The sequence below is a fragment of the Lolium rigidum genome, chromosome 5, assembly GCF_022539505.1.
Source record: "Lolium rigidum isolate FL_2022 chromosome 5, APGP_CSIRO_Lrig_0.1, whole genome shotgun sequence".
Taxonomy (NCBI): Eukaryota; Viridiplantae; Streptophyta; class Magnoliopsida; order Poales; family Poaceae; genus Lolium; species Lolium rigidum.
In genome coordinates, this window is record NC_061512.1 from 54,223,978 (window position 1) to 54,233,785 (window position 9,808).

The 9,808-nt window shown below is 41.7% G+C and overlaps 1 long non-coding RNA gene across 1 annotated transcript; it reads right to left on the reverse strand.

Moving 5' to 3' along the window:
* Positions 1–8,757: 8,757 nt before the first annotated feature.
* LOC124658382 lies at positions 8,758–9,808 on the reverse strand. Its single transcript, XR_006989158.1, has 3 exons — positions 9,773–9,808; positions 9,178–9,396; positions 8,758–8,993 (listed from the first exon to the last, which is right to left on the reverse strand). It is a non-coding gene; the product is annotated as an uncharacterized LOC124658382 (long non-coding RNA).

The following is a 9,808-nucleotide window of genomic DNA, read 5'->3' on the forward strand; positions in this document are numbered from 1 at the left end:
CCAAGATGCAATCTAGAAGACGGTAGCAACGAGGGGGTATCGAGTCTCACCCTTGAAGAGATTCCAAAGCCTACAAGATGAGGCTCTTGTTGCTGCGGTAGACGTTCACTTGCCGCTTGCAAAAGCGCGTATAAGATCTTGATCACGATCGGTTCCGGCGCCACGAACGGGCAGCACCTCCGTACTCGGTCACACGTTCGGTTGTTGATGAAGACGACGTCCACCTCCCGTTCCAGCGGGCAGCGGAAGTAGTAGCTCCTCTTGAATCCGACAGCACGACGGCGTGGTGTCGGTGGTGGTGGAGAACTCCGGCGGAGCTTCGCTAAAGCACGCGGGAGCTATGGAGGAGAGGGGGGCGGCTAGGGTTTGGGAGGGGGTGGCCGGCCTGTGGTCTTAGGGTGGCCGGCCCCCTCCCTTGGCCCCTCATTATATAGGTGGATCCCCAAGAGTTGGTCTCCAAGTCTCCGAATAAGACCCGAACCAAAACCTTCCAAAAGGAGGGGAAACCTAGCCAAGCTAGGACTCCCACCAAAGGTGGGAGTTCCACCTCCCATATGGGGGTGGCCGCCCCCTAAGGGGGAGTCCACTTGGGACTCCTCCCCCACTAGGGTTGGCCCCGCCATGGAGGTGGAGTCCCATGTGGACTCCACCTTCCTTGGTGGTTTCTTCCGGACTTTTCTAGAACCTTCTAGAACCTTCCATAGAACCTTCCGCGACATTTTAATTCACATAAAATGACATCCTATATATGAATCTTATTCTCCCGACCATTCCGGAACTCCTCGTGATGTCCGGGATCTCATCCGGGACTTCGAACAAATATTCGAACTCCATTCCATATTCAAATACTACCATTTCAACATCCAACTTTAAGTGTGTCACCCTACGGTTTGTGAACTATGCGGACATGGTTGAGTACTCACTCCGACCAATAACCAATAGCGGGATCTGGAGATCCATAATGGCTCCCACACATTCAACGATGACTTTAGTGATCGAATGAACCATTCACATACAATACCAATTCCCTTTGTCTCGCGATATTTTACTTGTCCGAGGTTTGATCTTCGGTATCACTCTATACCTTGTTCAACCTCGTCTCTCGACAAGTACTCTTTACTCGTACCGTGGTATGTGGTCTCTTATGAACTTATTCATATGCTTGCAAGACATTAGACGACATTCCACCGAGAGGGCCCAGAGTATATCTATCCGTCATCGGGATGGACAAATCCCACTATTGATCCATATGCCTCAACTCATACTTTCCGGATACTTAATCCCACCTTTATAACCACCCATTTACGCAGTGGCGTTTGATGTAATCAAAGTACCTTTCCGGTATAAGTGATTTACATGATCTCATGGTCATAAGGACTAGGTAACTATGTATCGAAAGCTTATAGCAAATAACTTAATGACGAGGTCTTATGCTACGCTTAATATGGGTGTATCCATTACATCATTCATACAATGATATAACCTTGTTATTAATAACATCCAATGTTCATGATTATGAAACTAATCATCCATTAATCAACAAGCTAGTTAAGAGGCATACTAGGGATTCTTTGTTGTTTACATATCACACATGTATCAATGTTTCGGTTAATACAATTATAGCATGGTATATAAACATTTATCATAAACATAAAGATATATAATAACCACTTTTATTATTGCCTCTTGGGCATATCTCCAACAGACGGAGCCACAGACGTTTTAGGATACAGTAGTATATTGACTGATTTACACGAGGACGAGATTACAGGAAGGTGAAAACAGAATAGGAGAAGTTGGAGGCGCGAATCGTGGGATCAGCCAGGAAGTTACTACCATTTCCTTTGCTTCGTTTTTGGGCGATATGACCCGCCAAAGTTATCCATTGCAGATTACAAGTAAGTGGGTCTGCTAATCAATATCTAGAATTTTTGCGTTGAGCACTGGAGCATGCATACGTAGGGGTAGTTAACTTGCCAAATTCCTGTGTAGCCGCTTGACAGCACTGCCATAACGTGGCTCCGCCACTGCTGCAGACCACTGTCAAGAATTTCTGACTTGAAACGGTGGTTCTGAATACCCTTTGCGTGTTCATTACCCACTGAGTGATTGCTTCCTGCAGATGTCTCTTGTCAGCATATCTAGCACCAACTGAGATGGTGTTCATGCTCGTACTCCCGTGCAGAATCGTGCCGATCATCGACTATCATTGCCTCCGACAAATCATGGTTCCAAGAAGAGGGATCGGATCCTCCTCTTCGTTATCATCTGAAGTATCGGATCCACCGGATTCATCTGAGTCAACCTCATAGTCCACTCCATCCTCGTCTTCCTCGTCCATCATGTTCTGCATCTGGTCTTCTTCTTCGTCCTCGCTTTCAAGCTCAACAGTACCGTCATGACCACCTGCTGCATGGCTACTCTGCCCGGATTGGAAACTGCTGCGCGACATCGAACTTTGATCTGCTCCGGCATGGATGGAACGCACCCTCGCCTTCTTGGGAATTCACCACCTTCGCCTCGGGAATCATTAAGGCGATGGGGTGAGTTCCCCGCGCCGCACGCTTCCAACCAGTGCACCCACTGAGAGGTCCGCTCAATCGGCTTCAACCGCTAGAAAATCAGGGTACTGGAGCTGCTCCACAAAGCATGCACACCAACAGTGTATGCTTCGGGATTAAGCCCGAAATTCACGGTCAACCACTCCTTCAACTGACTAACTCGCCATGTTTTTGGGTTTGTCAGATGCAACTCCTCGTACTGAAACTCGCTCAGATCAGCTCCCATCGGAGTTGTTCGGACCGTTCCATGACCGAAGTAAACAACGAATTTTACTCTATCTCACATTCTGCTCACCTATACAAATTACAGACTCGTCAAAAAAATCTAGCACCTACACTCTAAAATAAATAAAAATCTAGCACCTACAGTCCTAAATAAATACTTTCTACCGGTACATATTTCAGTAACTAATATGCGAAGCTAACGAACGCAACATGCATGATTACACCATCTAATATCAGGAATTAGGGTTTACCCTTGAAGCGTGCCAAACACCTCCGTCAGCAGCTCAGCCCGTCCACCCCGCAGCAGCTGCACCACCACGCAGCAGCTGCAGCAACAGCAACAACACCACCACCAGCTCCTCCACCACCACCACCACCAACAGCACCAACAGCACCTCCACCAAAACGCCTCAAAAACTAACCCATGTATAGATCAGGTGATTCTACAACTTTTGGTGGTCAAACTACAACAAATGGCTAGACAAATCGCTCAGAAATGAGAGAAAACACTGCTGGCCTGAGAGCAAACGAGAGAGAGAAAGCAGATGAACTGAGGCTGAAGGAGGAAGAAGAGGGTCGAGGCAGCAGCACGCTCGGGCGAGGCAGCAGCGCGCGCGACCGTATTTATTCTCCCGCGAATCGGGGTCACGCCGCCCGACTCGGGTTCAGCTAACCCGAAATTTCCGTTTCGGGTTTCCGTGCCCCGACAGCATCTGCTCCTGGCTAGGAGACAGGCCGACACGGGCCACGCGTGGCCGACAGCCGCGTCTCGGGCACGCTGACCCCGACTTTGGCCTCGCACGCCAGATTCCCTCCGTTTCGGGATTCGGCACCCCGATTTTCCAATTTCGGGTTCACACACCCCGACGGTGTATTATTTCTGAAAAATGCTAAAAACGGCTATTATTCCTGGATTTAATAATAAAAGTGTATTATTTAAAAAAATTCGCAAATTTTCACCCAAAAATATGAAAAAAAATTCACTCCAATAAAACATGTTGTGTACAGTGTATGTTTGGATTGTGACAAAAATATACCATAACAAAAAAAAATTGTCCACGTAGAGGTTTGGCAAGAAGAAGAAGAAGAAGAAGAAGAAGAAGAAGAAGAAGGAGCGCGATCACCAAATCGGTACTAATGCACCCTTTAATACCGGTTCGTAAGGGAACTGCTACTAACGGCTTAGACGGAAGCCGATTTTTCTACTAGTGGATGGAGATGTTCATGCTCAATTTCAGGCGGATCTGGTTGTGCATCTGTGGGCGAGGAGAGAATCCGCCAACACATGATTTAAAATTTAAATTATTTTATGAATAATTCCATTTGTATTTGTACGAAACTATGTTAAATTATTGTATGAATAATTATTGTTTTAATAAAATTTAAACTATTATTGTATGAAAAATTTTGGGGGACGCCGGTGTGGGTCGGCCGTCCCTATAGTTCGGAAGGCCGTGCCGGCGCCCCCCATAAATACGTGTCGGCGCACCTATCGGCGTTTATTTGGGAACCGCCGGTGGAGATGCTGTGAGGAACACGCCTGCATTGATGTGTATTAGAGCTAGCTAGCCTGATTTATATACTACTATGTATATGTTATTGTGTATGTCACGATATGTTGTGTAAACATAATTAATTCTAGTTTTATTATACACACCAGACAAGACGCCCAACGCCACATCCTGAAACCCTAGCATCTCCTTCACCCCCGTCTCCACGATAGATTGGTTCCCCCTCCTCCGGTCGGCCTCCCTGTCATCAGGAGGGGTGGGGAACCCGATCTATGCGTGAAGTTTTTGATTAAAGTAGTATTTTCATATATTAGATTAGAGTTTGATTATTGTCTTCTTCTTGGTCTCTACCCCAATAAATGACATCGTTTACAATAAGTGATCTCCAACTCTTTGTTCGATGACGAGATCTTCTTCCCGACGTTAATGGTGGTGTTGAAAGATTACAGTTCTATAGGTATGGACCTTCAGATCTTACTTCGCCAGATCAATTTTGAATCTTTTCTCAAGGTTGCCGTGAGGAAAATTGTCCTGGCAATATTTATCCCGACTGCTACGTCCTCGAGAATGGTGATTCGTCTTCTCGGCTCTCCAACAACGTCAATCAAGTTGTTCGGTTATTTTTTCCTGGTCTACTAGTGTGGTACTCTTGCTAATGTTGCTTGACTACTTTAGTGGTTGCGAGCGTGCACGTAGCAATTGCGAAACTTTCTAGGGGCGTCACACATGCCAGACTTCTGGGCTGCCAACACACCTTCAGATACATGACCCAATACATTGTACATGTATACTAGACCATAATGGCGCGCGTTGCGGCGCCCGTCCTTTGTTATGGTTATATTATAGGAAATTCCACAAATAATAGGAGACACAAAATACATAAGCTAGATTTCCATGAACTATACACAATATAAACCATGCCATAATATAGATGAGTTATAGGTCCAAATGGTCAACCCGGATAACAATGATCTAGATGTAAGATACTCCTTCAACTCCGAATTATAAGATGTTCTATCTATTTCTGAAATGTGTGTACCTAGATGTATTTCAGTGTGTTTGTTTACTAAATTTTGTCCGTATGTAGTACACATTGAAATATCCAAAACACCTTACAATTCAAAAGGAAGGCAATACAATATTATGGTACCATGATACTGATATTTCTAGTTGTAGAGCTACCAAAATGACCATTGATACATTACATTTGGAAATGTGAAAATGAATCAACAAACTCATCTCAACCAAAATATGGCCTCGATAAATGAAGTTAACAGAGAAGTTCATTTCATGGAAATATAATGTTTTGGTATCTCATTCGTATGCGAGCTATGTTGTGTACCTCAAGATTCAGCATTAAAACATTGTACAGGTATATAGACAACTTCTTCATTATAGGTGAGATATATAATATGCAATGAGTCAGAAAACAACTGCTTAACTAAAATTGAAAATTCTCATGGCCTAGATCATGCCTTGATAGCTTCTATCCACTACCCGATACGGAGGAAAGCAAGTTATTTAGATGTAGTCCCCTACAGTAAAAAATGGTAGCATCAGCCCGGTTCTATGCAATCAGTAATAGTGTTTGAGTAGATGCCAATTTTGAACCCAGGTTAGTAAAATATTTATAATTCTTGCCAAATAAATATTGGGCCTTAGGTCCTAGAAGCGTATTTCCTATGCATCGTGGTTTATCACTTATCGGGCAACGTGAATTATATAGAAGACCTGTGTAGCTATTGCCGGCCTGACCTGCGGATTTCTAGTGCAATATAACTAATATGTATGCATATGGCAGCTTCGATCTTATGCATTGAACCCACAATTTACCTTCTACTAGATTTAGATGTGCGCCTTGGCGCACGATCCCGTGAAATTTGAGCCAATTTACATTCTATAAAACGACAATAGAAATAAGTTCAAAAAATGGTAATATGTTTTGTACTGGTATATTTATAAACGCATCAAGAGAACAAAGTTTAAATGATATATAGACATACCCTCAGAGGTAATTCTAGTTCTAGTAGGATCTCCATAAATATATGTTAACTCGCGCAAGCTTACTAACTAACAAAAAAAAACTATAACATAACTACGCGGATCAGAAAAAATCATGTAAATTCTATGGTAGAACCCAGGAAAACAAAAGTCGGTTTTTATAGATGCAACGGAAACATGAAAATATGAGCATAATATCGATAAATCATGGTTTAGGTACTTAAGTTTTCTATGGGGAAATAAGCCAGAGGTGTGTGTTATGCACAAGAGGCTATAAACAGTAGGGTAACCAACAAAATATAGATGCAGCTCATCATAATAGCACTCCTTCCGGAGACCTGTCATCTTCACTGGAGTGAAAGTTCAAGTTGTAGGAAATCTACTTATTTGCTTTCTAGATCTCCTTAGTTGCTTTGAATCGTTGAAGGTCGCAACTCGCAAGCAGCCTTGTCAGTTACAATAAGAACTGAGTCAAGATTGCATTTATGATCCGTGTCTCCCAGATAGTCTACCTCGTCATGCTTGCATAAATCGCCTCGAACCTGCTAAAATGTTATTTGCTTGTCTTTGTCAGTCACTTGCTGCAGGAAAACAATAAATATAGCTCTTCATTTTATTCAGCTGTTTACTAAGTAGTTTAATCTGCTGATCCTTGTCGACCACTTGCTTGAGTTGACATACATGAATGATCAAAGTTCCAGATCGCTGAAAACTCAAATCCAGATTTAAGATTTGGAAGACAAAAAAAAGTATCATAATCAATTTCTACAAAGGAAATGAACTGGAATCATGAGTGATCCAAGTACCATAGAACATGACTGAAATCTCACATGGCCAGTTTAAATTTCTGAAGATAAATAAGTAATAATATCAGAATCAATTTTCCAACGTGCAGATTATTTAACCAAATAAATATGTGACTGGAAATCCAGAAATTGAATAGTATTTCAATAGGAGAGGGGAAACAATAGAGTTCAGACATCATGAACAATAGGAACAACCAGAATCAATTTCCCAACATGCCGATCAAATGTACACCATTGTCGCACATCAAATGTCCACCATTGTCACTACCTAGAAGCATTGATAAATATATGAAACAGTGCATGATAACGACCAAGACCTCTCATCTTCAGACGATGCCATCAAGGCAGTACCATGCCTAAGCATAATTTTGAGAAGAGGGAATAAGCATGAACAATTTCACTATCTAGAATGCATTGAAAAATATGTAAAAACTGCGCGAAAAGGACTGGGCCCTCACATCTTCGGATGATATCATGAAGGCAATAGCATGCCAAGGCAGAAAGATAAAACTTTGGTCATGGTGCATTTTAAAAAGTGACGTTTAAGATAACTAACCTACATTTGTGGTTTCTGGTGCTTCTCATGGATGAGGCAAAGAGTGGCTTCAATTGCTGGATTACATGGACACTCAAATATTGTGCCTTTATCAATTTTTCAGGTGAGGGGAAAAGATGCTGCAGTTGAACACAACCAATCATCACTATGGAACTAAAACCATACTAAACAAAAGGCATGATACCGAGTAGTTTACCTTTTCTTCATTTTGCAGCAATGGCACAACCTATCAGTCATAAATCGTCACTCAGCAGTCACTCACTTATTCAGCAAGACCATCAGCAAAGCTCCATCAAGGCCATCAGCTAAACTGAGCCATAAACTCCAATTTGTATTATACCTATATTTGTGGATAGTAAGCAAGCACATTATTAAGATCCTTATTCTGATCTCCTCAAACCGCTGGACTGCAAGTGACTGGAATGAGATAACAGTATAACCAAGAAATGGCTGACTGATCATAGTAAAATATAAGATACTAATGCACCAATAGGTGCTTGCAAGGGAATTAACTGAAAATGCATTGAGTCGTCTGTCTATGAATAAATTAATAGCAAGAAAATGTTTTGTCAGGGAGATATGGCTTTGTCTAGCTAATCCTACGTGAATCAAAAACACGTTGACTTGCGTAAAAAATACTTCTGCATGATTTCAAGACACCAAGCATCAAAGATATAGTGAACCTAAATATTTCTGCTACTATAAATCATATTGCATTCTTCTGAATGAATTTTAAGAAAATTCGTTCCAAGATATGGTTAAAATACCGACCTGGAAAGCATATCGGCCTATGCTCTGACTATCAACACCGAGAGGAGATGCCATCCAAGCCCTACTATCAATCTGGAAGTGGTACCATATAAAAGTGAGTTACAAATAATGGCGTTCCTGGCAAAATCGTGAGGCTCAATCATGATTTTATCCAACCAACTTTAGACTATGATATCATATTCAACATAAGCAATAATTTTTTTTAACTAAAGCAAACTTTGCTATTTTCATATGGTCAGCTGCATTTTGTTTTAAAATCTGTAGTTGCAACATATCCTCATATGTGATGGAATTTCTATTGTTTTGTATTCTTCTTTAGGCAAGTGTAGAATTTCAATGGGTTCAGTAAACTGCGACACATAGATATTCATATCTTCCATTCTATAAGCTTGTTTTAAAAAATAGATTACCAATACGTAGGTAACCACACTCTATCAAGTAACAAAAAAAAGGCTAAATGCCAAACATACTTCTATTATATGGTTGAATAAACTGGTACCTTCATCTCCGAATGGTACTCCCAACCAGGAAAGCATCAATATTTGGAGGACACATCAATATACTGAGCAGAAAGACAACCATGATCAAGAACGAATTTACAATGTAGAAGACAAAATGAAGATGGAAAAAAGGCACATGAGGGCGGTAGCACAACCATTTTCAACATCGCCATCTACCCACAAGGTAACACTCTTACAGCTTTAGAAAAACTGACACAAATGCAGAATGAGGAAGGAGGCCTTTACCTGGGTATATGCCAACAGTGCCAGATTGCCCGACCAGCACAAGTGTCGCAATGGCGACCAACACCTGCTCCTCGTACCAATCGATCTCCAGGGCCGAGGTTCCATGCAGATATCAACTCCTTGAACACATGGATGTTGATGCCGATGCAATTCCAAGAGCTGATATGTAGGTTCACCTCTTCCTTCCGTTGCTGCTTCATATCGTCCATTGTTCCTTTGCTGAATAAGAAATGGAAGGACAATGAATAAGAACTGGAAGGACAACGTCAAAACAACATTAAGACAATGTGAAGTAGACGATTGTCACTAATTTGGTGCATTAACAATGGTAAATATAATTCTAGATAAACATATTTAAGAATTCTAAGCCTTACCTACCAACCTGTGCATATGGCAGATAAGTAACAAAATTAATTTCCAGTTGAGACACAAATACTAACAAGGCACTACTGCTAGGCAGAGATAAATAATCCTAGTTCATATATGAATTTGTCAAATTAAAATGCTCAGAGGACAACTTAGAGAAATAAACTACATACGTACATGTAAGCAAAAAGGCCCCCAATGGAAATAAGCTGTTTGACAATGATTGTACCTTCATATACTTGTATAAAATGGAATCGAATCAACC